The sequence below is a fragment of the Aedes aegypti genome, unplaced genomic scaffold (assembly GCF_002204515.2).
Source record: "Aedes aegypti strain LVP_AGWG unplaced genomic scaffold, AaegL5.0 Primary Assembly AGWG_AaegL5_hic_scaff_856_PBJ_arrow, whole genome shotgun sequence".
NCBI classification, from domain to species: domain Eukaryota; kingdom Metazoa; phylum Arthropoda; class Insecta; order Diptera; family Culicidae; genus Aedes; species Aedes aegypti.
In genome coordinates, this window is record NW_018736554.1 from 1 (window position 1) to 13,244 (window position 13,244).

At 44.5% G+C, this 13,244-nt stretch overlaps 1 long non-coding RNA gene across 1 annotated transcript; it reads right to left on the reverse strand.

Moving 5' to 3' along the window:
• Positions 1–7,464: 7,464 nt before the first annotated feature.
• Positions 7,465–8,558, reverse strand: LOC110681426. The gene is made up of 4 exons (XR_002503199.1): positions 8,432–8,558; positions 8,023–8,368; positions 7,617–7,959; positions 7,465–7,553 (listed from the first exon to the last, which is right to left on the reverse strand). It is a non-coding gene; the product is annotated as an uncharacterized LOC110681426 (long non-coding RNA).
• Between the last annotated feature and the right edge of the window lie 4,686 nt (positions 8,559–13,244).

Sequence of the window (13,244 nt, forward strand, 5' to 3'; positions counted from 1 at the left end):
ATTAACGTTCAAAATCTCCCCTAATTTCGTTACATGTCTCATTTTCCGTACTTTTAAAGTGCACCCCAATATAGAAAACAAAGACGTAGTCCTACGTCAAAAGCTTGCATGGCCTTCGGTCAATGCCGGCGAACCTTTGGTAAAACTTGGGGCCTCAAACCCAAATATATCAAATGGATTTACACAACAGTTTTTCGACCAATATTGGCATATGGATGTCTTGTGTGGTGGCAAAAGGGCGAAGTGAGAACAATCCAATCAAAATTGGGCCATCTCCAAAGGATGTGCTTGATGGCGATGTCTGATGCGTTCTCTACAACTCCCACAGCAGTGCTTGAGGCCATTTTTGACGTTGCGCCACTACACATACACAGCTAAAAAAATGTTTGTAAAATTAAGTTTATTTTGATGCACATATTTGGAGCATCAAAATAAACCTAAATTTCAACGACCAATCCATTATTCTTAAATCGATTCACTTTAGTAATTTACACGATCATGTAATATTCAACCAGTTTGATTGAAAATTGAATGTATATTCATTTAAGTTTACATGATGCTGTAAAAATACACGAATTTTATTTATTTTACAACTAGATTCAGTTTACATCACATTTAAAAATTAAAATAATTTTTTTCTGTGTATATCTTAAACAAGAAGCACTTTCTTGCTCTTACCGTTTATGGGTACTGGATCTACTGGAGAAAAATCAGTGAATCGTAGATCTACACACACTTCGTTGTTTTCCACTTTTGGTGAATTGGACAAAATTGTCCTTCATCCAAGTGATCTCACAATTGCCTTGTAACTTCCTTACAGGACATTTACCACAATTCCCTTGACGGAAGAGTGGACGTCTGGCTATTTGGAAAGAAGTATATCAAACAATATAGTATGTACACTGATGGCACCCTTCTTGAAGGTAGAGCTGGTGCAGGAGTATATCTCGTGAGCTTAAGGCTGAATCAGTTTTACTCACTTGGTAGAAACTGCACGTTTTTCAGGCGGAAAATATTTGCTTCTTATGTGTGGAGTGCAATCAGCACTTCAACAGCGCGTAATGGGTAAGTCATATACTTCTGTTCAGTAGTCAGGGCTGCTATAAAAGCTCTCGCTTCGGCCACTCAAGGTCGAAGCTTGTTATCGCATTGTCGAACTCAAATTGAGGAACTGAATTTCAGTCAACTCTGTAAACCTTGTATGGGTATATGGCCATTCTTCCATCGCTGGAATGAATTGGCTGTTGAGCTAGCTCGCGATGGAGCATCGCATGACTTCATTGGCCCTGAGCCGGCTATTTCAATTTCGAAGTGCTGGGTGAAGCTTAAGATAATCTCTTGGGCGGCAACTCAGCACAAGCAATATTGGAGTCATGACGTCAAACAAAATTGTACATTACTGAGCCATCTCCATAGGGTGGCGAAGTATTAATAAATCTGTCAAGGCAGAATTGCAGTCTCTTGGTCAGAGCATTGACAGGCCTCTGCCGACTCAACTATCACATGGCAAATATTCAACGTGCTGACTCATTTGTGTGTGATAGTTGTGACTCCGATTATGGACCTTCGTATCACCTGATATGTAACTGTCCAGTTTTTTCGCAAATGCGATTCCAATTACTTGGTAAACACTTATTAAGTGAAACTGAATTCAGAAGCCTGAATCTTCAGGACATTCTGTTATTCTTAACCCGCTGTGGTGATGAGCTATAAGCCTCTTTACGCTCATGCGTTTTACAGTGCCCTTTTTAGGGCGCTGTTTGAACCCATTGTGGTATGGAGCTACATGCTCTCATTTCGCTTATGCGATCTTCCCTCTTCAAGGGACTCCACTCCTATTTCCTCCCATCTTTCCCTTCCCTTTCCTCTCCCATCGGGTAGATGATGAAATAGGCTCAAATATGGCGATGGCACAAATTTCCCACTGGTGAGGAACGTGCCTTTGGAGCCGGCCTTCTGATACCTGATATGCAGTGTTATCATTTTTTCATATGTTTTTTAAGCTGGCAGTACTGATTTAGTCAAAACAAAGTAAGTTCAATATCTAAAATGTGGTGTTAGATAACTCATTTGGATACTCAAAGAAGGTAGACCTTCCTTCTTTTTCTGGCGTTACGTCCCACTGGGACAGAGCCTGCTTCTCAGCTTATTTTTTATGAGCACTTCCACAGTTATTAACTGTGCTTACTATGCCAATGACCATTTTTGCATGCGTATATCATGTGGCAGGTACGAAGATACTCTATGCCTGGGGAAGTCGAGAAAATTTCCAACCCGAAAAGATCCTCGACCGGTGGGATTCGAACCCACAACCCTCAGCTTGGTCTTGCTGAATAGCTGCGCGTTTACCGCTACGGCTATCTGGGCCCCCATAGGTAGACCATAGTTTCCCAAACTGTGGGTCACGACTTCCAGCCACTGATTTCAAGTTACGGAATACTCTCTTATTTACTTGAACAAAAGGTCCCAATGATCAATTAGCATTGTATCAGTGGCTACCAAGGTTACTACTAACAATCAAAAATCTTCTATTCAAGGGGGTCTTAAGCTGAAGCTTCCAATGAGTGACAGAAAATTGACCCAAGAGTTATCATTAGAACACTAGCTGTCTAAGTTATGAAATAAACTCAAACATATTAAATTTTATCAATATTTTTCTGAAATTCGGAGATTCAGTCGTTGAACTTCACTTTAAAAGCTAGTAGTTCAGAAAATTTTACTGGGTATTAGCGCTTAATTTACCGATTTTATTTAACTCAAGTTTACGAGTTAGAATATTGCTGACAGCTAGCCAACAAATTTACATCTCTTGAATTATTAAAATAATTGCTATGTCAAATTTAGAGCTACTTATTTTCATGTACATGTACACATTGAGAGCTGAACATTAACACTTTTTATCGTGATAAATTTTTATTCGTCCTGTTGTTCTTGTTGAAATATTTTTTATCTCTATGTTCATTTATCAATCTTAAAAACTATAAGGGTACAGCCCTATGGGGTTGTACGAACTGGTGACGTAGGACTACGATGTTTTGTGTTATTGGCATGCAAAAATATAAAGCTGCTGCGGGGAGCCATTTAAGAATGGAAACAGTGGATGTCGGACACTTTGATGTTTTGGAGCTTTGAGTCCAAATATTAAAATAGTTGCATACTAACCACTGGTGTGTTACATTCTTTGATAAATAACTTTCCCAATTATATATTCCCTTTCTTTCTTAGTTCGGTATGTCAAAACAAATTACTGAAAATGTTCTCCAACATATATGAAGCTCGTGAACTTGTGATTTAAGATATTCTCTGCGGTAAAAATCTCAATGAGATACGGTTATATTTTAACTGTTTGCTATCTCAACATTTATAATTTCTAATTACGTATTTGTAACATTTAGGGTACGATATTGTGCAGCAGTTTTGGGTTTATAATTTATTTGCTAGGGAAATATATTTATTCGTCAACTCTTTAACATATTGGTGGCCCTGAAAAGGGCCGTTTGTTTAGGTCAAAACTGCAACACCGATAGAATTAATCCATCGACTATGATATTCAACAGGGAATATTATTCCAAACAAGTTCAAGGGTCGATTTTCGTGTGGGCTATAATCAGTGATGATCAACAAGGCAGAGTCGATGAGGGCCAGACAGATCACTGACTGACGAAATCCAAACTCTGTCGGATCTGTGGATGCGTCACGCAAACGCAACGCAGGTAATCAGTGCTTGTTGGTGTCAGAACAAGGCAGAGCTCCACCGGAGGAAGGCCGGTGCCCTCAACCGGCAGAGATGCCCCGACTGCGAGAATAAGAAGACAATCCATTACGGATATCATCGGTTGGCGAAGGTTTCGCGGTTGGTTCTGGAAGAAATGGAAGAAATGTTTTAGGCATTTTGTGTGACTCTATCAATGATCTTATTACCAGAAGATTGAACCGGAACCAGTATCTGCCAAATCTCACTTCCTCTTCCACACTGCTTGGATGGAACGGATGTGACGAAGGCAAGGAGCGTATGATCGGCTAGTTTGAATACGCGGCTATTTAAGGGTTGAAGAACCCTTGTGCGGAATCCAAACTCTATCGGATCTGTGGATGCGTCACGCCAAACGCAACGCAGGTAATCAGTGCTTGTTGTTGGTGTCAGAACAAGGCAGAGCTCCACGGAGGAAGGCCGGTGCCCTCAACCGGCAGAGATGCCCCGACTGCGAGAATAAGAAGACAATCCATTACGGATATCATCGATTGGCGAAGGTTTCGCGGTTGGTTTCTGGAAGAAATGAAAGCAATGTTTTAGGCATTTTGTGTGAACTCTATCAATGAATCTTATTACCAGAAGATTGAACCGGAACCAGTAAATCTGCCAAATCTCACTTCCTCTTCTACACTGCTTGGATGGAACGGATGTGACGAAGGCAAGGAGCGTATGATCGGCTAGTTTGAATACGCGGCTATTTAAGGGTTTGAAGAACCCTTGTGCGGAATCCAAACTCTGTCGGATCTGTGGATGCGTCACGCAAACGCAACGCAGGTAATCAGTGCTTGTTGTTGGTGTCAGAACAAGGCAGAGCTCCACCGGAGGAAGGCCGGTGCCCTCAACCGGCAGAGATGCCCCGACTGCGAGAATAAGAAGACAAATCCATTACGGATATCATCGATTGGCGAAGGTTTCGCGGTTGGTTCTGGAAGAAATGGAAGCAATGTTTTAGGCATTTTGTGCGAACTCTATCAATGAATCTTATTACCAGAAGATTGAACCGGAACCAGTAATCTGCCAAATCTCACTTCCTCTCCACACTGCTTGGATGGAAACGGATGTGACGAAGGCAAGGAGCGTATGATCGGCTAGTTTGAATACGCGGCTATTTAAGGGTTGAAGAACCCTTGTGCGGAATCCAAACCCTGTCGGATCTGTGATGCGTCACGCAAACGCAACGCAGGTAATCAGTGCTTGTTGTTGGTGTCAGAAACAAGGCAGAGCTCCACCGGAGGAAGGCCGGTGCCCTCAACCGGCAGAGATGCCCCGACTGCGAGAATAAGAAGACAATCCATTACGGATATCATCGATTGGCGAAGGTTTCGCGGTTGGTTCTGGAAGAAATGGAAGCAATGTTTTAGGCATTTTGTGCGAACTCTATCAATGAATCTTATTACCAGAAGATTGAACCGGAACCAGTAATCTGCCAAATCTCACTTCCTCTTCCACACTGCTTGGATGGAACGGATGTGACGAAGGCAAGGAGCGTATGATCGGCTAGTTTGAATACGCGGCTATTTAAGGGTTGAAGAACCCTTGTGCGGAATCCAAACTCTGTCGGATCTGTGGATGCGTCACGCAAACGCAACGCAGGTAATCAGTGCTTGTTGTTGGTGTCAGAACAAGGCAGAGCTCCACCGGAGGAAGGCCGGTGCCCTCAACGGCAGAGATGCCCCGACTGCGAGAATAAGAAGACAATCCATTACGGATATCATCGATTGGCGAAGGTTTCGCGATTGGTTCTGGAAGAAATGGAAAGAAATGTTTTAGGCATTTTGTGTGAACTCTATCAATGAATCTTATTACCAGAAGATTGAACCGGAACCAGTAATCTGCCAAATCTCCACTTCCTCTTCCACACTGCTTGGATGGAACGGATGTGACGAAGACAAGGAGCGTATGATCGGCTAGTTTTGAATACGCGGCTATTTAAGGGATGAAGATCCCTTGTGCGGAATCCAAACTCTGTCGAATCTGTGGATGCGTCACGCAAACGCAACGCAGGTAATCAGTGCTTGTTGTTGGTGTCAGAACAAGGCAGAGCTCCACCGGAGGAAGGCCGGTGCCCTCAACCGGCAGAGATGCCCCGACTGCGAGAATAAGAAGACAATCCATTACGGATATCATCGATTGGCGAAGGTTTCGCGGTTGGTTCTGGAAGAAATGGAAGAAATGTTTTAGGCATTTTTGTGTGAACTCTATCAATGAATCTTATTACCAGAAGATTGAACCGGAACCAGTAATCTGCCAAATCTCACTTCTTCTTCCACACTGGCTTGGATGGAACGGATGTGACGAAGGCAAGGAGCGTATGATCGGCTAGTTTGAATACGCGGCTATTTAAGGGTTGAAGAACCCTTGTGCGGAATCCAAACTCTGTCGAATCTGTGGATGCGTCACGCAAACGCAACGCAGGTAATCAGTGCTTGTTGGTGTCAGAACAAGGCAGAGCTCCACCGGAGGAAGGCCGGTGCCCTCAACCCGCAGAGATGCCCGACTGCGAGAATAAGAAGGACAATCCATTACGGATATCATCGATTGGCGAAGGTTTCGCGGTTGGTTCTGGAAGAAATGGAAGAAATGTTTTAGGCATTTTGTGTGAACTCTATCAATGAATCTTATTACCAGAAGATTGAACCGGAACCAGTAATCTGCCCAAATCTCACTTCCTCTTCCCAACTGCTTGGATGGAACGGATGTGACGAAGGCAAGGAGCGTATGATCGGCTAGTTTGAATACGCGGCTATTTAAGGGTTGAAGAACCCTTGTGCGGAATCCAAACTCTGTCGGATCTGTGGATGCGTCACGCAAACGCAACGCAGGTAATCAGTGCTTGTTGTTGGTGTCAGAACAAGGCAGAGCTCCACCGGAGGAAGGCCGGTGCCCTCAACCGGCAGAGATGCCCCGACTGCGAGAATAAGAAGACCAATCCATTACGGATATCATCGATTGGCGAAGGTTTCGCGGTTGGTTCTGGAAGAAATGGAAGCAATGTTTTAGGCATTTTGTGCGAACTCTATCAATGAATCTTATTACCAGAAGATTGAACCGGAACCAGTAATCTGCCAAATCTCACTTCCTCTTCCACACTGCTTGGATGGAACGGTATGTGACGAAGGCAAGGGAGCGTATGATCGGCTAGTTTGAATACGCGGCTATTTAAGGGTTGAAGAACCCTTGTGCGGAATCCAAACCCCTGTCGGATCTGTGGATGCGTCACGCAAACGCAACGCAGGTAATCAGTGCTTGTTGTTGGTGTCAGAACAAGGCAAGAGCTCCACCGGAGGAAGGCCGGTGCCCTCAATCGGGCAGAGATGCCCCGACTGCGAGAATAAGAAGACCAATCCATTACGGATATCATCGATTGGCGAAGGTTTCGCGATTGGTCTGGAAGAAATGGAAGAAATGTTTTAGGCATTTTGTGTGAACTCTATCAATGAATCTTATTACCAGAAGATTGAACCGGAACCAGTTAATCTGCCAAATCTCACTTCCTCTTCCACACTGCTTGATGGAACGGATGTGACGAAGACAAGGAGCGTATGAATCGGCTAGTTTGAATACGCGGCTATTTAAGGGATGAAGATCCCTTGTGCGGAATCCAAACTCTGTCGAATCTGTGGATGCGGTCACGCAAACGCAACGCAGGTAATCAGTGCTTGTTGTTGGTGTCAGAACAAGGCAGAGCTCCACCGGAGGAAGGCCGGTGGCCCTCAACCGGCAGAGATGCCCCGACTGCGAGAATAAGAAGACAATCCATTACGGATATCATCGATTGGCGAAGGTTTCGCGGTTGGTTCTGGAAGAAATGGAAGAAATGTTTTAGGCATTTTGTGTGAACTCTATCAATGAATCTTATTACCAGAAGATTGAACCGGAACCAGTAATCTGCCAAATCTCACTTCTTCTTCCACACTGCTTGGATGGAACGGATGTGACGAAGGCAAGGAGCGTATGATCGGCTAGTTTGAATACGCGGCTATTTAAGGGTTGAAGAACCCTTGTGCGGAATCCAAACTCTGTTGGATCTGTGGATGCGTCACGCAAACGCAACGCAGGTAATCAGTGCTTGTTGGTGTCAGAACAAGGCAGAGCTCCACCGGAGGAAGGCCGGTGCCCTCAACCGGCAGAGATGCCCCGACTGCGAGAATAAGAAGACAATCCATTACGGATATCATCGATTGGCGAAGGTTTCGCGGTTGGTTCTGGAAGAAATGGAAGAAATGTTTTAGGCATTTTGTGTGAACTCTATCAATGAATCTTATTACCAGAAGATTGAACCGGAACCAGTAATCTGCCAAATCTCACTTCCTCTTCCACACTGCTTGGATGGAACGGATGTGACGAAGGCAAGGAGCGTATGATCGGCTAGTTTGAATACGCGGCTATTTAAGGGTTGAAGAACCCTTGTGCGGAATCCAAACTCTGTCGGATCTGTGGATGCGTCACGCAAACGCAACGCAGGTAATCAGTGCTTGTTGTTGGTGTCAGAACAAGGCAGAGCTCCACCGGAGGAAGGCCGGTGCCCTCAACCGGCAGAGATGCCCCGACTGCGAGAATAAGAAGACAATCCATTACGGATATCATCGATTGGCGAAGGTTTCGCGGTTGGTTCTGGAAGAAATGGAAGCAATGTTTTAGGCATTTTGTGCGAACTCTATCAATGAATCTTATTACCAGAAGATTGAACCGGAACCAGTAATCTGCCAAATCTCACTTCCTCTTCCACACTGCTTGGATGGAACGGATGTGACGAAGGCAAGGAGCGTATGATCGGCTAGTTTGAATACGCGGCTATTTAAGGTTGAAGAACCCTTGTGCGGAATCCAAACCCTGTCGGATCTGTGGATGCGTCACGCAAACGCAACGCAGGTAATCAGTGCTTGTTGTTGGTGTCAGAACAAGGCAGAGCTCCACCGGAGGAAGGCCGGTGCCCTCAATCGGGCAGAGATGCCCCGACTGCGAGAATAAGAAGACATCCATTACGGATATCATCGATTGGCGAAGGTTTCGCGATTGGTTCTGGAAGAAATGGAAGAAATGTTTTAGGCATTTTGTGTGAACTCTATCAATGAATCTTATTACCAGAAGATTGAACCGGAACCAGTAATCTGCCAAATCTCACTTCCTCTTCCACACTGCTTGGATGGAACGGATGTGACGAAGACAAGGAGCGTATGATCGGCTAGTTTTGAATACGCGGCTATTTAAGGGATGAAGATCCCTTGTGCGGAATCCAAACTCTGTCGAATCTGTGGATGCGTCACGCAAACGCAACGCAGGTAATCAGTGCTTGTTGTTGGTGTCAGAACAAGGCAGAGCTTCCACCGGAGGAAGGCCGGTGCCCTCAACCGGTAGAGATGCCCCGACTGCGAGAATAAGAAGACAATCCATTACGGATATCATCGATTGGCGAAGGTTTCGCCGGTTGGTTCTGGAAGAAATGGAAGAAATGTTTTAGGCATTTTGTGTGAACTCTATCAATGAATCTTATTACCAGAAGATTGAACCGGAACCAGTAATCTGCCAAATCTCACTTCCTCTTTCCACACTGCTTGGATGGAACGGATGTGACGAAGGCAAGGAGCGTATGATCGGCTAGTTTGAAATACGCGGCTATTTAAGGGTTGAAGATCCCTTGTGCGGAATCAAAACTCTGTCGGATCTGTGGATGCGTCACGCAAACGCAACGCAGGTAATCAGTGCTTTTGTTGGTGTCAAGAACAAGGCAGAGCTCCACCGGAGGAAGGCCGGGTGCCCTCAACCGGCAGAGATGCCCCCGACTGGCGAGAATAAGAAGACAATCCATTACGGATATCATCGATTGGCGAAGGTTTCACGGTTGGTTCTGGAAGAAATGGAAGCAATGTTTTAGGCATTTTGTGTGAACTCTATCAATGAATCTTATTACCAGAAGAATGAACCGGAACCAGTAATCTGCCAAATCTCACTTTCCTCTTCCACACTGGCTTGGATGGAACGGATGTGACGAGGCAAGGAGCGTATGATCGGCAAGTTTGAATACTCGGCTATTTAAGGGTTGAAGATCCCTTGTGCGGAATCCAAACTCTGTCGGATCTTGGTTAAAAGCAAATGAACAACTTGACATCGTTGAACTAGCATGAGCGATCACAGCTTAGATAAGATGGAGATCACTATCTTATGGCAGGGAGCAAGCTAAATAGTGGGCGATGGTATGAGAAATAGGTGATGTATCTCTTTGTTGGCAGTTCGGGGGTTTTGACGTAGGACTACGTCTTTGTTTTCTATATTGGGGTGCACTTTAAAAGTACGGAAAATGAGACATGTAACGAAATTAGGGGAGATTTTGAACGTTAATAACTCAGTTGTTTATGAACCAATTATTACGATTTTAGTATCATTCGATCAGAAATGTATCTACGCATCGTTAGTATTATATCCGATAAGTGAATTTTGTTGTTTAACTATTGAAAATTTGATAAATGTTGACCCCTTTCTTATCCAACCAATCACGTTCGAGCAATTTTCGACGGTGTCGCTTCCCACTATAAAAGCAAATGGATCCCTGCTTCTTCCCCCAGTCTTCTTTTTGCGTCGGACTGTGAACACGGTCGAGCGAAGTCATTCTCGCTTTGCTTTGCACCCGCGTCACAGTCCAATTTGTGTCGTCGGAAGAGGAAGACGCAAGATTGATTTGCGGCGGCGATGACGATGGCTTGGGCGCTTCTCCGAGCGGCAAACTACTGCTGCGCGGAGAAGCGTCCAAGCCATCGTCGTCGCCGCCGCAAATTTATCCGCGCTCCAGATTTCGACCCGTGATTAATTCAGCATCGGCGGTCAAGAAGCAAGCCCGATAGGAACCAGATACCAGAAGCCCCCAGAATTGCTGATCCGAGGAGCTGCTGCTAATCGAGCGTCGGAAGCGCTCGAGTTTCCAGATTTCGACACGTGCCGCGTGGATCCACTACCCGTTGCTGTTTGCGTTGAGGATTTTCCCGTTTGACCATGGCGATCAAGTGATAACTTCCCGCAGTGCTTATTCATTCTGCAATCGGACCTTGTCAGGACCATCAAATTTGTGGTAAAGAGTTGAAGGAATAATATTTCCGACCTTATTAGATCTTATATTTCTCATCAATCTCGCAGCTTCATACAAAATTTAATTTGTTATGAATAATTGACTAGTCGTGGACGCTGCTGCAGTGCCGTCGGGGTGAGTGCTCAAAATTTCACTTTAAAAGTACGGAGAATGAGACATGTTAACGAAATTAGGGGAGATTTTGAACGTTGTTTATGAACCAATTATTACGATTTTAGTATCATTCGATCAGAAATATATGTACGCATCGTAAGTAATATATCCGATAAGTGAATTTTGTTGTTTTAACTATTGAAAATTTGATAAATGTTGACCTCTTTCTTATCCAACCAATCACGTTCGAGCACTTTTCGACGGTGTCCGCTTCCCACTATAAAAGCAAATGGGTCCCTGCTTCTTCCCTCAGTCTTCTTCTTGCGGTCGGACTGTGAACACGGTCGGGCGAGTCATTCTCGCTTTGCTTTTGCACCCGCGTCACAGTCCAATTTGTGTCGTCAGAAGAGGAAGACGCAAGATTGATTTGCGGCGGCGATGACGATGGCTTGGGCGCTTCTCCGAGCGGCAAACTACTGCTGCTCAGAGAAGCGTCCAAGCCATCGTCATCGCCGCTGCAAATTTATTCCGCGCTCCCAGATTTCGACTCGTGATCGGTGGTCCAGAAGCAAGCCCGTTAGGAACCAAAAACCAGAAGCCCCCAGAGTTGCTGATCCGAGAGATGCTGCTAAATCGAGCGTCGACTGGGTGAAATCGCTCAAGCTTTCAAGAGTGAGCATCTTTCCTGATTTCGACTTGTGCCCCGGGGATCCAATACCCGTTGCTATTGTGCGCCATCCACGTCACGAACCATTCAGCTGGTTCGTTCGTATAGCAAATTTCCCCGTTTGACCATGGCAATCAACTGATAACATCCGCGTAGTGCTATTTATCTGTAACCGAATCGAGGCTAAGAAAGCCATCGGCCCTTGTCAGGGCCATAACATTTGTGAAAGAGTTGAAGGAATAATATTTCCAACTTTATTACATCTTATATTCCTCAATCAATCTCGCAGCTTCGTACAAAATTTAATTTGTTATGAATAATTGATGGCACGTCAATTTGAGACTATTCGTGGACGCTGCTGCAGTGCCGTCGGGGTGAGTGCTCAAATTTCATAACGATTGTAAACTAGAGTGGAATTTCCGACAGTGTCTTTGATTTGCCATATTTTATGAGAACACTTCGATTACGAAAATGATCACATGTAACAAAATTGCGACATGTTTAGAATGCTTTTGAAAAAGAAATTCCCATTGAAACAATTTTCATAATTTTGGCACCATGGATGCAGAAATTTACCTTCATATTAAAGAAAACTATTGATTATCAGTAGCGATCTATTGAATATTTAGTAATTGTCAACCCTTTCATTCATGTTCGACCAATTTCTCACGCATTATCATTTTTTCGCAATTATCAAGTAATTCTAAGTCCAACTCATTATGGCACAAATGCATTTCCCAGATTGTCGATTAGAAAGAGAAGAGCACGAAGGGGGAGGAGCATAATCTGCTAATCTACGGGTATATAGCATGCTCCCTTCGTTGGATTCGGTTTCATTCGCGTTTCGACTTCCAAGCTGGCAAGAGCTACTCCAAACCGGCTCAGCTCCTCGCTACCAGAGGCAAGCTACGAGATGGCTGAAGAACATCGACCAAAGCGCTTGTTGAAGCGCACATCGTCATCCGCAACGCAAAATCTCACGGGCGAGGAGGATTGCAACAAGCGCGCCGTCAAAATGTGTCCGTGTTACGCAAATTCAACAGTTCAATCGGCCCTTTTCAGAGCCAACAAAATGTGTTTCAAAGAGTTGATTGTGTAATATTCCCTAATTTGTTCGAGATGATCATCATTCCGCACCGCAAATCTGCATCGGGCGAGGAGGGTGCAACAAGTGCGCCGTCAAAATGTGTCCGTGTTACGCAATTCAACAATTCAATCGGCCCTTTCCAGAGCCAAACAAATGTGTTTTAAAGAGTTAATTGTGTAATATTCCCTAATGTGTTTACCACATACTTGCTATAATTTCTTAATTCATCTCATAGCAGCATACAATAATTGATTTATTGGGCGATAATTGACTTTACGGCAATTAGAGGATGTTTTCCGAGGACGCTGCTGCAGTGCCGTCGGGATGCAATAACAGCATAATGCTAATCTTGTACATCCCTTACCCAGACATCAGGTTTCATACAGCCTATTTCCCAGATAAGAAAACGAAGAATTTGAAAGGAGGAGCATCACCTGCTATTCTAAGGGTATAAAGCATCCCTCCTTCGCTGAATTCGGTTTCATTCTGTTTCGCTTTCGAGCTGGTAAGAGCTCCTCCAAACCGGCTCAGCTCCTCGCTACCAGAGGCAAGCTACGAGATG